Below are 19,358 nucleotides of genomic sequence, written 5' to 3' on the forward strand. Positions count from 1 at the left end.
GTTATTATTACCACTCCTAATAGCAGCAGCTAGCAGGTCAGATACTGTTATTATTACCACTCCTAATAGCAGCAGCTAGCAGGTCAGATACTGTTATTATTACCACTCCTAATAGCAGCAGCTAGCAGGTCAGATACTGTTATTATTACCACTCCTAATAGCAGCAGCTATAGGTCAGATACTGTCATTATTACCACTCCTAATAGCAGCAGCTATAGGTCAGATACTGTTATTATTACCACTCCTAATAGCAGCAGCTATAGGTCAGATACTGTCACTGTTACCACTCCTAATAGCAGCAGCTATAGGTCAGATACTGTCATTATTACCACTCATAGCAGCAGATATCAGGTCAGATACTGTTATTATTACCACTCCTAATAGCAGCAGCTATAGGTCAGATACTGTTATTATTACCACTCCTAATAGCAGCAGCTATCAGGTCAGATACTGTTATTATTACCACTCCTAATAGCAGCAGCTAGCAGGTCAGATACTGTTATTATTACCACTCCTAATAGCAGCAGCTAGCAGGTCAGACACTGTTATTATTACCACTCCTAATAGCAGCAGCTATCAGGTCAGATACTGTTATTATTACCACTCCTAATAGCAGCAGCTATAGGTCAGATACTGTCATTATTACCACTCCTAATAGCAGCAGCTATAGGTCAGATACTGTTATTATTACCACTCCTAATAGCAGCAGCTATCAGGTCAGATACTGTTATTATTACCACTCCTAATAGCAACAGCTAGCAGGTCAGACACTGTTATTATTACCACTCCTAAAAGCAGCAGCTAGCAGGTCAGATACTGTTATTATTACCACTCCTAATAGCAGCAGCTAGCAGGTCAGACACTGTTATTATTACCACTCCTAATAGCAGCAGCTAGCAGGTCAGACACTGTTATTATTACCACTCCTAAAAGCAGCAGCTAGCAGGTCAGATACTGTCATTATTACCACTCCTAATAGCAGCAGCTAGCAGGTCAGATACTGTTATTATTACCACTCCTAATAGCAGCAGCTAGCAGGTCAGATACTGTTATTATTACCACTCCTAAAAGCAGCAGCTAGCAGGTCAGACACTGTTATTATTACCACTCCTAATAGCAGCAGCTATAGGTCAGATACTGTTATTATTACCACTCCTAATAGCAGCAGCTAGCAGGTCAGACACTGTTATTATTACCACTCCTAATAGCAGCAGCTAGCAGGTCAGATACTGTTATTATTACCACTCCTAATAGCTGCCGCTATAGGTCAGATACTGTCATTATTACCACTCCTAATAGCAGCAGCTATAGGTCAGATACTGTCATTATTACCACTCCTAATAGCAGCAGCTATAGGTCAGATACTGTTATTATTACCACTCCTAATAGCAGCAGCTATCAGGTCAGATACTGTTATTATTACCACTCCTAATATCAGCAGCTATAGTTCAGATACTGTTATTATTCCTAATAGCAGCAGCTATAGGTCAGATACTGTCATTATTACCACTCCTAATAGCAGCAGCTATAGGTCAGATACTGTTACCACTCCTAATAGCAGCAGCTATAGGTCAGATACTGTCATTATTACCACTCCTAATAGCAGCAGCTAGCAGGTCAGATACTGTTTTTATTACCACTCCTAATAGCAGCAGCTAGCAGGTCAGATGCTGTTATTATTACCACTCCTAATAGCAGCAGCTATAGGTCAGATACTGTCATTATTACCACTCCTAATAGCAGCAGCTATAGGTCAGATACTGTCATTATTACCACTCCTAATAGCAGCAGCTATAGGTCAGATACTGTTATTATTACCACTCCTAATAGCAGCAGCTATAGGTCAGATACTGTTATTATTACCACTCCTAATAGCAGAAGCTATAGGTCAGATACTGTTGTTATTATTACCACTCCTAATAGCAGAAGCTATAGGTCAGATACTGTTGTTATTATTACCACTCCTAATAGCAGAAGCTATAGGTCAGATACTGTTGTTATTATTACCACTCCTAATAGCAGCAGCTATAGGTCAGATACTGTTATTATTCCTACTCCTAATAGCAGCAGCTATAGGTCAGATACTGTTATTATTACCACTCCTAATAGCAGCAGCTATAGGTCAGATACTGTCACTGTTACCACTCCTAATAGCTGCAGGTCAGATACTGTTATTATTACCACTCCTAATAGCGGCAGCTAGCAGGTCAAACACTGTTATTATTACCACTCCTAATAGCAGCAGCTATAGGTCAGATACTGTTATTATTCCTACTCCTAATAGCAGCAGCTATAGGTCAGATACTGTCATTATTACCACTCCTAATAGCAGCAGCTATAGGTCAGATACTGTTATTATTACCACTCCTAATAGCAGCAGCTATAGATCAGATACTGTCATTATTACCACTCCTAATAGCAGCAGCTATAGGTCAGATACTGTTACCACTCCTAATAGCAGCAGCTATAGGTCAGATACTGTCATTATTACCACTCCTAATAGCAGCAGCTATAGGTCAGATACTGTTACCACTCCTAATAGCAGCAGCTATAGGTCAGATACTGTCATTATTACCACTCCTAATAGCAGCAGCTAGCAGGTCAGATACTGTTTTTATTACCACTCCTAATAGCAGCAGCTATAGGTCAGATACTGTTATTATTCCTACTCCTAATAGCAGCAGCTATAGGTCAGATACTGTCATTATTACCACTCCTAATAGCAGCAGCTATAGGTCAGATACTGTCATTATTACCACTCCTAATAGCAGCAGCTATAGGTCAGATACTGTTATTATTACCACTCCTAATAGCAGCAGCTATAGGTCAGATACTGTTATTATTACCACTCCTAATAGCAGAAGCTATAGGTCAGATACTGTTGTTATTATTACCACTCCTAATAGCAGAAGCTATAGGTCAGATACTGTTGTTATTATTACCACTCCTAATAGCAGAAGCTATAGGTCAGATACTGTTATTATTACCACTCCTAATAGCAGCAGCTATCAGTCAGATACTGTCCTTATTACCACTCCTAATAGCAGCAGCTAGCAGGTCAGATACTGTTATTATTACCACTCCTAATAGCAGCAGCTATAGGTCAGATACTGTTATTATTACCACTCCTAAAAGCAGCAGCTAGCAGGTCAGACACTGTTATTATTACCACTCCTAATAGCAGCAGCTATAGGTCAGATACTGTTATTATTACCACTCCTAATAGCAGCAGCTAGCAGGTCAGACACTGTTATTATTACCACTCCTAATAGCAGCAGCTAGCAGGTCAGATACTGTTATTATTACCACTCCTAATAGCTGCCGCTATAGGTCAGATACTGTCATTATTACCACTCCTAATAGCAGCAGCTATAGGTCAGATACTGTCATTATTACCACTCCTAATAGCAGCAGCTATAGGTCAGATACTGTTATTATTACCACTCCTAATAGCAGCAGCTATCAGGTCAGATACTGTTATTATTACCACTCCTAATAGCAGCAGCTATCAGGTCAGATACTGTCATTATTACCACTCCTAATAGCAGCAGCTAGCAGGTCAGATACTGTTATTATTACCACTACTAATAGCAGCAGCTATAGGTCAGATACTGTTATTATTACCACTCCTAATAGCTGCAGCTAGCAGGTCAGATACTGTCATTATTACCACTCCTAATAGCTGCAGGTCAGATACTGTTATTATTACCACTCCTAATAGCGGCAGCTAGCAGGTCAGACACTGTTATTATTACCACTCCTAATAGCAGCAGCTATAGGTCAGATACTGTTATTATTACCACTCCTAATAGCAGCAGCTATCAGTCAGATACTGTCATTATTACCACTCCTAATAGCAGCAGCTAGCAGGTCAGATACTGTTATTATTACCACTCCTAATAGCAGCAGCTATAGGTCAGATACTGTTATTATTACCACTCCTAAAAGCAGCAGCTAGCAGGTCAGACACTGTTATTATTACCACTCCTAATAGCAGCAGCTATAGGTCAGATACTGTTATTATTACCACTCCTAATTGCAGCAGCTAGCAGGTCAGACACTGTTATTATTACCACTCCTAATAGCAGCAGCTAGCAGGTCAGATACTGTTATTATTACCACTCCTAATAGCTGCCGCTATAGGTCAGATACTGTCATTATTACCACTCCTAATAGCAGCAGCTATAGGTCAGATACTGTCATTATTACCACTCCTAATAGCAGCAGCTATAGGTCAGATACTGTTATTATTACCACTCCTAATAGCAGCAGCTATCAGGTCAGATACTGTTATTATTACCACTCCTTATATCAGCAGCTATAGGTCAGATACTGTTATTATTCCTACTCCTAATAGCAGCAGCTATAGGTCAGATACTGTTATTATTACCACTCCTAATAGCAGCAGCTATAGGTCAGATACTGTTATTATTACCACTCCTAATAGCAGCAGCTAGCAGGTCAGATACTGTTATTATTACCACTCCTAATAGCAGCAGCTAACAGGTCAGATACTGTCATTATTACCACTCCTAATAGCAGCAGCTATAGGTCAGATACTGTCATTATTACCACTCCTAATAGCAGCAGCTATAGGTCAGATACTGTTATTATTACCACTCCTAATAGCAGCAGCTATAGATCAGATACTGTCATTATTACCACTCCTAATAGCAGCAGCTAGCAGGTCAGATACTGTTTTTATTACCACTCCTAATAGCAGCAGCTATAGGTCAGATACTGTTATTATTCCTACTCCTAATAGCAGCAGCTATAGGTCAGATACTGTTATTATTACCACTCCTAATAGCAGCAGCTATAGATCAGATACTGTCATTATTACCACTCCTAATAGCAGCAGCTATAGGTCAGATACTGTTACCACTCCTAATAGCAGCAGCTATAGGTCAGATACTGTCATTATTACCACTCCTAATAGCAGCAGCTAGCAGGTCAGATACTGTTTTTATTACCACTCCTAATAGCAGCAGCTATAGGTCAGATACTGTTATTATTCCTACTCCTAATAGCAGCAGCTATAGGTCAGATACTGTTATTATTACCACTCCTAATAGCAGCAGCTAGCAGGTCAGATACTGTTATTATTACCACTCCTAATAGCAGCAGCTATAGGTCAGATACTGTCATTATTACCACTCCTAATAGCAGCAGCTATAGGTCAGATACTGTCATTATTACCACTCCTAATAGCAGCAGCTATAGGTCAGATACTGTTATTATTACCACTCCTAATAGCAGCAGCTATAGGTCAGATACTGTTATTATTACCACTCCTAATAGCAGAAGCTATAGGTCAGATACTGTTGATATTATTACCACTCCTAATAGCAGAAGCTATAGGTCAGATACTGTTGTTATTATTACCACTCCTAATAGCAGAAGCTATAGGTCAGATACTGTTATTATTACCACTCCTAATAGCAGCAGCTATCAGTCAGATACTGTCCTTATTACCACTCCTAATAGCAGCAGCTAGCAGGTCAGATACTGTTATTATTACCACTCCTAATAGCAGCAGCTATAGGTCAGATACTGTTATTATTACCACTCCTAAAAGCAGCAGCTAGCAGGTCAGACACTGTTATTATTACCACTCCTAATAGCAGCAGCTATAGGTCAGATACTGTTATTATTACCACTCCTAATAGCAGCAGCTAGCAGGTCAGACACTGTTATTATTACCACTCCTAATAGCAGCAGCTAGCAGGTCAGATACTGTTATTATTACCACTCCTAATAGCTGCCGCTATAGGTCAGATACTGTCATTATTACCACTCCTAATAGCAGCAGCTATAGGTCAGATACTGTCATTATTACCACTCCTAATAGCAGCAGCTATAGGTCAGATACTGTTATTATTACCACTCCTAATAGCAGCAGCTATCAGGTCAGATACTGTTATTATTACCACTCCTAATAGCAGCAGCTAGCAGGTCAGATACTGTTATTATTACCACTCCTAATAGCAGCAGCTATAGGTCAGATACTGTTATTATTACCACTCCTAATAGCTGCAGCTAGCAGGTCAGATACTGTCATTATTACCACTCCTAATAGCTGCAGGTCAGATACTGTTATTATTACCACTCCTAATAGCGGCAGCTAGCAGGTCAGACACTGTTATTATTACCACTCCTAATAGCAGCAGCTATAGGTCAGATACTGTTATTATTACCACTCCTAATAGCAGCAGCTATCAGTCAGATACTGTCACTGTTACCACTCCTAATAGCAGCAGCTATAGGTCAGATACTTTCATTATTACCACTCCTAATAGCAGAAGCTATAGGTCAGATACTGTCCTTATTACCACTCCTAATAGCTGCAGCTAGCAGGTCAGATACTGTTATTATTACCACTCCTAATAGCAGCAGCTATCAGGTCAGATACTGTTATTATTACCACTCCTAATAGCAGCAGCTATCAGGTCAGATACTGTTATTATTACCACTCCTAATAGCAGCAGCTAGCAGGTCAGATACTGTTATTATTACCACTCCTAATAGCAGCAGCTATCAGGTCAGATACTGTTATTATTACCACTCCTAATAGCAGCAGCTAGCAGGTCAGATACTGTTATTATTACCACTCCTAATAGCAGCAGCTAGCAGGTCAGATACTGTTATTATTACCACTCCTAATAGCAGCAGCTATTGGTCAGATACTGTCACTGTTACCACTCCTAATAGCAGCAGCTATAGGTCAGATACTGTCATTATTACCACTCCTAATAGCAGAAGCTATAGGTCAGATACTGTCATTATTACCACTCCTAATAGCTGCAGCTAGCAGGTCAGATACTGTTATTATTACCACTCCTAATAGCAGCAGCTATCAGGTCAGATACTGTTATTATTACCACTCCTAATAGCAGCAGCTATCAGGTCAGATACTGTTATTATTACCACTCCTAATAGCAGCAGCTAGCAGGTCAGATACTGTTATTATTACCACTCCTAATAGCAGCAGCTATCAGGTCAGATACTGTTATTATTACCACTCCTAATAGCAGCAGCTAGCAGGTCAGATACTGTTATTATTACCACTCCTAATAGCAGCAGCTATAGGTCAGATACTGTCATTATTACCACTCCTAATAGCAGCAGCTATAGGTCAGATACTGTCATTATTACCACTCCTAATAGCAGCAGCTTTAGGTCAGATACTGTTCTTATTACCACTCCTAATAGCAGAAGCTATAGGTCAGATACTGTTATTATTACCACTCCTAATAGCAGAAGCTATAGGTCAGATACTGTTATTATTACCACTCCTAATAGCAGCAGCTATAGGTCAGATACTTATTATTACCACTCCTAATAGCAGCAGCTAGCAGGTCAGATACTGTTATTATTACCACTCCTAATAGCAGCAGCTAGCAGGTCAGATACTGTTATTATTACCACTCCTAATAGCAGCAGCTATAGGTCAGATACTGTCATTATTACCACTCCTAATAGTAGCAGCTATAGATCAGATACTGTCATTATTACCACTCCTAATAGCAGCAGCTATAGGTCAGATACTGTCATTATTACCACTCCTAATAGCAGCAGCTATAGGTCAGATACTGTTATTATTACCACTCCTAATAGCAGCAGCTATAGGTCAGATACTGTTATTATTACCACTCCTAATAGCAGCAGCTATAGGTCAGATACTGTTATTATTACCACTCCTAATAGCAGCAGCTAGCAGGTCAGACACTGTTATTATTACCACTCCTAATAGCAACAGCTATAGGTCAGATACTGTTATTATTACCACTCCTAATAGCAGCACCTATAGGTCAGATACTGTTATTATTACCAATCCTAATAGCAGCAGCTATAGGTCAGATACTGTTATTATTACCACTCCTAATAGCAGCAGCTATAGGTCAGATACTGTTATTATTACCACTCCTAATAGCAGCAGCTATAGGTCAGATACTGTTATTATTACCACTCCTAATAGCAGCAGCTAGCAGGTCAGACACTGTTATTATTACCACTCCTAATAGCAGCAGCTATAGGTCAGATACTGTTACCACTCCTAATAGCAGCAGCTATCAGGTCAGATACTGTCATTATTACCACTCCTAATAGCAGCAGCTAGCAGGTCAGATACTGTTATTATTACCACTCCTAATAGCAGCAGCTATAGGTCAGATACTGTTATTATTACCACTCCTAATAGCTGCAGCTAGCAGGTCAGATACTGTCATTATTACCACTCCTAATAGCTGCAGGTCAGATACTGTTATTATTACCACTCCTAATAGCGGCAGCTAGCAGGTCAGACACTGTTATTATTACCACTCCTAATAGCAGCAGCTATAGGTCAGATACTGTTATTATTTCCACTCCTAATAGCTGCAGCTAGCAGGTCAGATACTGCCATTATTACCACTCCTAATAGCTGCAGCTAGCAGGTCAGATACTGTTATTATTACCACTCCTAATAGCAGCAGCTATCAGTCAGATACTGTCCTTATTACCACTCCTAATAGCAGCAGCTAGCAGGTCAGATACTGTTATTATTACCACTCCTAATAGCAGCAGCTATAGGTCAGATACTGTTATTATTACCACTCCTAAAAGCAGCAGCTAGCAGGTCAGACACTGTTATTATTACCACTCCTAATAGCAGCAGCTATAGGTCAGATACTGTTATTATTACCACTCCTAATAGCAGCAGCTAGCAGGTCAGACACTGTTATTATTACCACTCCTAATAGCAGCAGGTAGCAGGTCAGATACTGTTATTATTACCACTCCTAATAGCTGCCGCTATAGGTCAGATACTGTCATTATTACCACTCCTAATAGCAGCAGCTATAGGTCAGATACTGTCATTATTACCACTCCTAATAGCAGCAGCTATAGGTCAGATACTGTTATTATTACCACTCCTAATAGCAGCAGCTATCAGGTCAGATACTGTTATTATTACCACTCCTAATATCAGCAGCTATAGGTCAGATACTGTTATTATTCCTACTCCTAATAGCAGCAGCTATAGGTCAGATACTGTTATTATTACCACTCCTAATAGCAGCAGCTATAGTTCAGATACTGTTATTATTACCACTCCTAATAGCAGCAGCTAGCAGGTCAGATACTGTTATTATTACCACTCCTAATAGCAGCAGCTAACAGGTCAGATACTGTCATTATTACCACTCCTAATAGCAGCAGCTATAGGTCAGATACTGTCATTATTACCACTCCTAATAGCAGCAGCTATAGGTCAGATACTGTTATTATTACCACTCCTAATAGCAGCAGCTATAGGTCAGATACTGTCATTATTACCACTCCTAATAGCAGCAGCTATAGGTCAGATACTGTTATTATTACCACTCCTAATAGCAGCAGCTATAGGTCAGATACTGTTATTATTACCACTCCTAATAGCAGAAGCTATAGGTCAGATACTGTTATTATTACCACTCCTAATAGCAGAAGCTATAGGTCAGATACTGTTATTATTACCACTCCTAATAGCAGCAGCTATCAGGTCAGATACTGTTATTATTACCACTCATAATAGCAGCAGCTATAGGTCAGATACTGTCATTATTACCACTCCTAATAGCAGCAGCTATAGGTCAGATACTGTCATTATTACCACTCCTAATAGCAGCAGCTAGCAGGTCAGATACTGTTATTATTACCACTCCTAATAGCTGCAGCTATAGGTCAGATACTGTCACTGTTACCACTTCTAATAGCAGCAGCTATAGGTCAGATACTGTTATTATTACCACTCCTAATAGCAGCAGCTATAGGTCAGATACTGTCATTATTACCACTCCTAATAGCATCAGCTATAGGTCAGATACTGTCATTATTACCACTCCTAATAGCAGCAGCTAGCAGGTCAGATACTGTTATTATTACCACTCCTAATAGCAGCAGCTATTGGTCAGATACTGTCACTGTTACCACTCCTAATAGCAGTAGCTATAGGTCAGATACTGTCATTATTACCACTCCTAATAGCAGAAGCTATAGGTCAGATACTGTCATTATTACCACTCCTAATAGCTGCAGCTAGCAGGTCAGATACTGTTATTATTACCACTCCTAATAGCAGCAGCTATCAGGTCAGATACTGTTATTATTACCACTCCTAATAGCAGCAGCTATCAGGTCAGATACTGTTATTATTACCACTCCTAATAGCAGCAGCTAGCAGGTCAGATACTGTTATTATTACCACTCCTAATAGCAGCAGCTAGCAGGTCAGATACTGTTATTATTACCACTCCTAATAGCAGCAGCTAGCAGGTCAGATACTGTTATTATTACCACTCCTAATAGCAGCAGCTAGCAGGTCAGATACTGTTATTATTACCACTCCTAATAGCAGCAGCTATTGGTCAGATACTGTCACTGTTACCACTCCTAATAGCAGCAGCTATAGGTCAGATACTGTCATTATTACCACTCCTAATAGCAGAAGCTATAGGTCAGATACTGTCATTATTACCACTCCTAATAGCTGCAGCTAGCAGGTCAGATACTGTTATTATTACCACTCCTAATAGCAGCAGCTATCAGGTCAGATACTGTTATTATTACCACTCCTAATAGCAGCAGCTATCAGGTCAGATACTGTTATTATTACCACTCCTAATAGCAGCAGCTAGCAGGTCAGATACTGTTATTATTACCACTCCTAATAGCAGCAGCTATCAGGTCAGATACTGTTATTATTACCACTCCTAATAGCAGCAGCTAGCAGGTCAGATACTGTTATTATTACCACTCCTAATAGCAGCAGGTAGCAGGTCAGATACTGTTATTATTACCACTCCTAATAGCAGCAGCTATAGGTCAGATACTGTCATTATTACCACTCCTAATAGCAGCAGCTATAGGTCAGATACTGTCATTATTACCACTCCTAATAGCAGCAGCTTTAGGTCAGATACTGTTCTTATTACCACTCCTAATAGCAGAAGCTATAGGTCAGATACTGTTATTATTACCACTCCTAATAGCAGAAGCTATAGGTCAGATACTGTTATTATTACCACTCCTAATAGCAGCAGCTATAGGTCAGATACTTATTATTACCACTCCTAATAGCAGCAGCTAGCAGGTCAGATACTGTTATTATTACCACTCCTAATAGCAGCAGCTAGCAGGTCAGATACTGTTATTATTACCACTCCTAATAGCAGCAGCTATAGGTCAGATGCTGTCATTATTACCACTCCTAATAGTAGCAGCTATAGATCAGATACTGTCATTATTACCACTCCTAATAGCAGCAGCTATAGGTCAGATACTGTCATTATTACCACTCCTAATAGCAGCAGCTATAGGTCAGATACTGTTATTATTACCACTCCTAATAGCAGCAGCTATAGGTCAGATACTGTTATTATTACCACTCCTAATAGCAGCAGCTATAGGTCAGATACTGTTATTATTACCACTCCTAATAGCAGCAGCTATAGGTCAGATACTGTTATTATTACCACTCCTAATAGCAGCAGCTATAGGTCAGATACTGTTATTATTACCACTCCTAATAGCAGCAGCTATAGGTCAGATACTGTTATTATTACCACTCCTAATAGCAGCAGCTAGCAGGTCAGACACTGTTATTATTACCACTCCTAATAGCAGCAGCTATAGGTCAGATACTGTTACCACTCCTAATAGCAGCAGCTATAGGTCAGATACTGTCATTATTACCACTCCTAATAGCAGCAGCTATAGATCAGATACTGTCATTATTACCACTCCTAATAGCAGCAGCTAGCAGGTCAGATACTGTTATTATTACCACTCCTAATAGCAGCAGCTATCAGGTCAGATACTGTTATTATTACCACTCCTAATAGCAGCAGCTAGCAGGTCAGATACTGTTATTATTACCACTCCTAATAGCAGCAGCTATAGGTCAGATACTGTCATTATTACCACTCCTAATAGCAGCAGCTATGGGTCAGATACTGTTAATATTACCACTCCTAATAGCGGCAGCTAGCAGGTCAGACACTGTTATTATTACCACTCCTAATAGCAGCAGCTATAGGTCAGATACTGTTATTATTACCACTCCTAATAGCTGCAGCTAGCAGGTCAGATACTGCCATTATTACCACTCCTAATAGCTGCAGCTAGCAGGTCAGATACTGTTATTATTACCACTCCTAATAGCAGCAGCTATCAGTCAGATACTGTCATTATTACCACTCCTAATAGCAGCAGCTAGCAGGTCAGATACTGTTATTATTACCACTCCTAATAGCAGCAGCTATAGGTCAGATACTGTTATTATTACCACTCCTAAAAGCAGCAGCTAGCAGGTCAGACACTGTTATTATTACCACTCCTAATAGCAGCAGCTATAGGTCAGATACTGTTATTATTACCACTCCTAATAGCAGCAGCTAGCAGGTCAGACACTGTTATTATTACCACTCCTAATAGCAGCAGCTAGCAGGTCAGATACTGTTATTATTACCACTCCTAATAGCTGCCGCTATAGGTCAGATACTGTCATTATTACCACTCCTAATAGCAGCAGCTATAGGTCAGATACTGTCATTATTACCACTCCTAATAGCAGCAGCTATAGGTCAGATACTGTCATTATTACCACTCCTAATAGCAGCAGCTATAGGTCAGATACTGTTATTATTACCACTCCTAATAGCAGCAGCTATCAGGTCAGATACTGTTATTATTACCACTCCTAATATCAGCAGCTATAGGTCAGATACTGTTATTATTCCTACTCCTAATAGCAGCAGCTATAGGTCAGATACTGTTATTATTACCACTCCTAATAGCAGCAGCTAGCAGGTCAGATACTGTTATTATTACCACTCCTAATAGCAGCAGCTAACAGGTCAGATACTGTCATTATTACCACTCCTAATAGCAGCAGCTATAGGTCAGATACTGTCATTATTACCACTCCTAATAGCAGCAGCTATAGGTCAGATACTGTTATTATTACCACTCCTAATAGCAGCAGCTATAGATCAGATACTGTCATTATTACCACTCCTAATAGCAGCAGCTAGCAGGTCAGATACTGTTTTTATTACCACTCCTAATAGCAGCAGCTATAGGTCAGATACTGTTATTATTCCTACTCCTAATAGCAGCAGCTATAGGTCAGATACTGTTATTATTACCACTCCTAATAGCAGCAGCTATAGATCAGATACTGTCATTATTACCACTCCTAATAGCAGCAGCTAGCAGGTCAGATACTGTTATTATTACCACTCTTAATAGCAGCAGCTAGCAGGTCAGATACTGTTATTATTACCACTCCTAATAGCAGAAGCTATAGGTCAGATACTGTTATTATTACCACTCCTAATAGCAGCAGCTATCAGGTCAGATACTGTTATTATTACCACTCATAATAGCAGCAGCTATCAGGTCAGATACTGTCATTATTACCACTCCTAATAGCAGCAGCTATAGGTCAGATACTGTCATTATTACCACTCCTAATAGCAGCAGCTATAGGTCAGATACTGTCATTATTACCACTCCTAATAGCAGCAGCTAGCAGGTCAGATACTGTTATTATTACCACTCCTAATAGCTGCAGCTATAGGTCAGATACTGTCACTGTTACCACTTCTAATAGCAGCAGCTATAGGTCAGATACTGTTATTATTACCACTCCTAATAGCAGCAGCTATAGGTCAGATACTGTCATTATTACCACTCCTAATAGCATCAGCTATAGGTCAGATACTGTCATTATTACCACTCCTAATAGCAGCAGCTAGCAGGTCAGATACTGTTATTATTACCACTCCTAATAGCAGCAGCTATTGGTCAGATACTGTCACTGTTACCACTCCTAATAGCAGCAGCTATAGGTCAGATACTGTCATTATTACCACTCCTAATAGCAGAAGCTATAGGTCAGATACTGTCATTATTACCACTCCTAATAGCTGCAGCTAGCAGGTCAGATACTGTTATTATTACCACTCCTAATAGCAGCAGCTATCAGGTCAGATACTGTTATTATTACCACTCCTAATAGCAGCAGCTATCAGGTCAGATACTGTTATTATTACCACTCCTAATAGCAGCAGCTAGCAGGTCAGATACTGTTATTATTACCACTCCTAATAGCAGCAGCTAGCAGGTCAGATACTGTTATTATTACCACTCCTAATAGCAGCAGCTAGCAGGTCAGATACTGTTATTATTACCACTCCTAATAGCAGCAGCTATTGGTCAGATACTGTCACTGTTACCACTCCTAATAGCAGCAGCTATAGGTCAGATACTGTCATTATTACCACTCCTAATAGCAGAAGCTATAGGTCAGATACTGTCATTATTACCACTCCTAATATCTGCAGCTAGCAGGTCAGATACTGTTATTATTACCACTCCTAATAGCAGCAGCTATCAGGTCAGATACTGTTATTATTACCACTCCTAATTGCAGCAGCTATCAGGTCAGATACTGTTATTATTACCACTCCTAATAGCAGCAGCTAGCAGGTCAGATACTGTTATTATTACCACTCCTAATAGCAGCAGCTATCAGGTCAGATACTGTTATTATTACCACTCCTAATAGCAGCAGCTAGCAGGTCAGATACTGTTATTATTACCACTCCTAATAGCAGCAGCTATAGGTCAGATACTGTCATTATTACCACTCCTAATAGCAGCAGCTATAGGTCAGATACTGTCATTATTACCACTCCTAATAGCAGCAGCTTTAGGTCAGATACTGTTCTTATTACCACTCCTAATAGCAGAAGCTATAGGTCAGATACTGTTATTATTACCACTCCTAATAGCAGAAGCTATAGGTCAGATACTGTTATTATTACCACTCCTAATAGCAGCAGCTATTGGTCAGATACTTATTATTACCACTCCTAATAGCAGCAGCTAGCAGGTCAGATACTGTTATTATTACCACTCCTAATAGCAGCAGCTAGCAGGTCAGATACTGTTATTATTACCACTCCTAATAGCAGCAGCTATAGGTCAGATACTGTCATTATTACCACTCCTAATAGTAGCAGCTATAGATCAGATACTGTCATTATTACCACTCCTAATAGCAGCAGCTATAGGTCAGATACTGTCATTTTTACCACTCCTAATAGCAGCAGCTATAGGTCAGATACTGTCATTATTACCACTCCTAATAGCAGCAGCTATAGGTCAGATACTGTTATTATTACCACTCCTAATAGCAGCAGCTATAGGTCAGATACTGTTATTATTACCACTCCTAATAGCAGCAGCTATAGGTCAGATACTGTTATTATTACCACTCCTAATAGCAGCAGCTAGCAGGTCAGACACTGTTATTATTACCACTCCTAATAGCAACAGCTATAGGTCAGATACTGTTATTATTACCACTCCTAATAGCAGCAGCTATAGGTCAGATACTGTTATTATTACCAATCCTAATAGCAGCAGCTATAGGTCAGATACTGTTATTATTACCACTCCTAATAGCAGCAGCTATAGGTCAGATACTGTTATTATTACCACTCCTAATAGCAGCAGCTATAGGTCAGATACTGTTATTATTACCACTCCTAATAGCAGCAGCTATAGGTCAGACACTGTTATTATTACCACTCCTAATAGCAGCAGCTATAGGTCAGATACTGTTACCACTCCTAATAGCAGCAGCTATAGGTCAGATACTGTCATTATTACCACTCCTAATAGCAGCAGCTATAGATCAGATACTGTCATTATTACCACTCCTAATAGCAGCAGCTAGCAGGTCAGATACTGTTATTATTACCACTCCTAATAGCAGCAGCTATCAGGTCAGATACTGTTATTATTACCACTCCTAATAGCAGCAGCTAGCAGGTCAGATACTGTTATTATTACCACTCCTAATAGCAGCAGCTATAGGTCAGATACTGTCACTGTTACCACTTCTAATAGCAGCAGCTATAGGTCAGATACTGTTATTATTACCACTCCTAATAGCAGCAGCTATAGGTCAGATACTGTCATTATTACCACTCCTAATAGCATCAGCTATAGGTCAGATACTGTCATTATTACCACTCCTAATAGCAGCAGCTAGCAGGTCAGATACTGTTATTATTACCACTCCTAATAGCAGCAGCTATTGGTCAGATACTGTCACTGTTACCACTCCTAATAGCAGCAGCTATAGGTCAGATACTGTCATTATTACCACTCCTAATAGCAGAAGCTATAGGTCAGATACTGTCATTATTACCACTCCTAATAGCTGCAGCTAGCAGGTCAGATACTGTTATTATTGCCACTCCTAATAGCAGCAGCTATCAGGTCAGATACTGTTATTATTACCACTCCTAATAGCAGCAGCTATCAGGTCAGATACTGTTATTATTACCACTCCTAATAGCAGCAGCTAGCAGGTCAGATACTGTTATTATTACCACTCCTAATAGCAGCAGCTATCAGGTCAGATACTGTTATTATTACCACTCCTAATAGCAGCAGCTAGCAGGTCAGATACTGTTATTATTACCACTCCTAATAGCAGCAGCTATAGGTCAGATACTGTCATTATTACCACTCCTAATAGCAGCAGCTATAGGTCAGATACTGTCATTATTACCACTCCTAATAGCAGCAGCTTTAGGTCAGATACTGTTCTTATTACCACTCCTAATAGCAGAAGCTATAGGTCAGATACTGTTATTATTACCACTCCTAATAGCAGAAGCTATAGGTCAGATACTGTTATTATTACCACTCCTAATAGCAGCAGCTATAGGTCAGATACTTATTATTACCACTCCTAATAGCAGCAGCTAGCAGGTCAGATACTGTTATTATTACCACTCCTAATAGCAGCAGCTAGCAGGTCAGATACTGTTATTATTACCACTCCTAATAGCAGCAGCTATAGGTCAGATACTGTCATTATTACCACTCCTAATAGTAGCAGCTATAGATCAGATACTGTCATTATTACCACTCCTAATAGCAGCAGCTATAGGTCAGATACTGTCATTATTACCACTCCTAATAGCAGCAGCTATAGGTCAGATACTGTTATTATTACCACTCCTAATAGCAGCAGCTATAGGTCAGATACTGTTATTATTACCACTCCTAATAGCAGCAGCTATAGGTCAGATACTGTTATTATTACCACTCCTAATAGCAGCAGCTAGCAGGTCAGACACTGTTATTATTACCACTCCTAATAGCAACAGCTATAGGTCAGATACTGTTATTATTACCACTCCTAATAGCAGCAGCTATAGGTCAGATACTGTTATTATTACCAATCCTAATAGCAGCAGCTATAGGTCAGATACTGTTATTATTACCACTCCTAATAGCAGCAGCTATAGGTCAGATACTGTTATTATTACCACTCCTAATAGTAGCAGCTATAGGTCAGATACTGTTATTATTACCACTCCTAATAGCAGCAGCTAGCAGGTCAGACACTGTTATTATTACCACTCCTAATAGCAGCAGCTATAGGTCAGATACTGTCATTATTACCACTCCTAATAGCAGCAGCTATAGGTCAGATACTGTTATTATTACCACTCCTAATAGCAGCAGCTAGCAGGTCAGACACTGTTATTATTACCACTCCTAATAGCAGCAGCTAGCAGGTCAGACACTGTTATTATTACCACTCCTAATAGCTGCAGCTAGCAGGTCAGACACTGTTATTATTACCACTCCTAATAGCAGCAGCTATAGGTCAGATACTGTTATTATTACCACTCCTAATAGCAGCAGCTAGCAGGTCAGACACTGTTATTATTACCACTCCTAATAGCTGCAGCTAGCAGGTCAGACACTGTTATTATTACCACTCCTAATAGCAGCAGCTAGCAGGTCAGACACTGTTATTATTACCACTCCTAATAGCTGCAGCTAGCAGGTCAGACACTGTTATTATTACCACTCCTAATAGCAGCAGCTATAGGTCAGATACTGTTATTATTACCACTCCTAATTGCAGCAGCTAGCAGGTCAGACACTGTTATTATTACCACTCCTAATAGCTGCAGCTAGCAGGTCAGATACTGCCATTATTACCACTCCTAATAGCTGCAGCTAGCAGGTCAGATACTGTTATTATTACCACTCCTAATTGCAGCAGCTAGCAGGTCAGACACTGTTATTATTACCACTCCTAATAGCAACAGCTATAGGTCAGATACTGTTATTATTACCACTCCTAATAGCAGCAGCTATAGGTCAGATACTGTTATTATTACCACTCCTAATAGCAGCAGCTAGCAGGTCAGATACTGTCATTATTAACACTCCTAATAGCTGCAGCTAGCAGGTCAGACACTGTTATTATTACCACTCCTAATAGCTGCAGCTAGCAGGTCAGACACTGTTATTATTACCACTCCTAATAGCAGCAGCTATAGGTCAGATACTGTTATTATTACCACTCCTAATAGCAGCAGCTAGCAGGCCAGACACTGTTATAATTACCACTCCTAATAGCTGCAGCTAGCAGGTCAGACACTGTTATTATTACCACTCCTAATAGCAGCAGCTATAGGTCAGATACTGTTATTATTACCACTCCTAATAGCAGCAGCTAGCAGGTCAGACACTGTTATTATTACCACTCCTAATAGCTGCAGCTAGCAGGTCAGATACTGTTATTATTACCACTCCTAATAGCAGCAGCTATCAGGTCAGATACTGTCATTATTACCACTCCTAATAGCAGCAGCTAGCAGGTCAGATACTGTTATTATTACCACACCTAATAGCTGCAGCTAGCAGGTCAGATACTGTTATTATTACCACTCCTAATTGCAGCAGCTAGCAGGTCAGACACTGTTATTATTACCACTCCTAATAGCAACAGCTATAGGTCAGATACTGTTATTATTACCACTCCTAATAGCAGCAGCTATAGGTCAGATACTGTTATTATTACCACTCCTAATAGCAGCAGCTAGCAGGTCAGACACTGTTATTATTACCACTCCTAATAGCAGCAGCTAGCAGGTCAGATACTGTCATTATTAACACTCCTAATAGCAGCAGCTATAGGTCAGATACTGTTATTATTACCACTCCTAATAGCAGCAGCTAGCAGGTCAGACACTGTTATTATTACCACTCCTAATAGCTGCAGCTAGCAGGTCAGACACTGTTATTATTACCACTCCTAATAGCTGCAGCTAGCAGGTCAGACACTGTTATTATTACCACTCCTAATAGCAGCAGCTAGCAGGTCAGACACTGTTATTATTACCACTCCTAATAGCAGCAGCTAGCAGGTCAGACACTGTTATAATTACCACTCCTAATAGCTGCAGCTAGCAGGTCAGACACTGTTATTATTACCACTCCTAATAGCA

The 19,358-nt window shown here is 39.9% G+C and overlaps 1 protein-coding gene across 1 annotated transcript in view; it reads left to right on the top strand.

The window, feature by feature from the left end:
• The window catches only part of LOC129859704 (ubiquitin carboxyl-terminal hydrolase 40-like), a 63,167-nt gene that overhangs the window by 36,282 nt on the left and 7,527 nt on the right, over window positions 1-19,358 (top strand). The gene's annotated exons all lie outside the window — the stretch shown is intronic.

The sequence above is a fragment of the Salvelinus fontinalis genome, chromosome 7, assembly GCF_029448725.1.
Source record: "Salvelinus fontinalis isolate EN_2023a chromosome 7, ASM2944872v1, whole genome shotgun sequence".
Classification (NCBI taxonomy): domain Eukaryota; kingdom Metazoa; phylum Chordata; class Actinopteri; order Salmoniformes; family Salmonidae; genus Salvelinus; species Salvelinus fontinalis.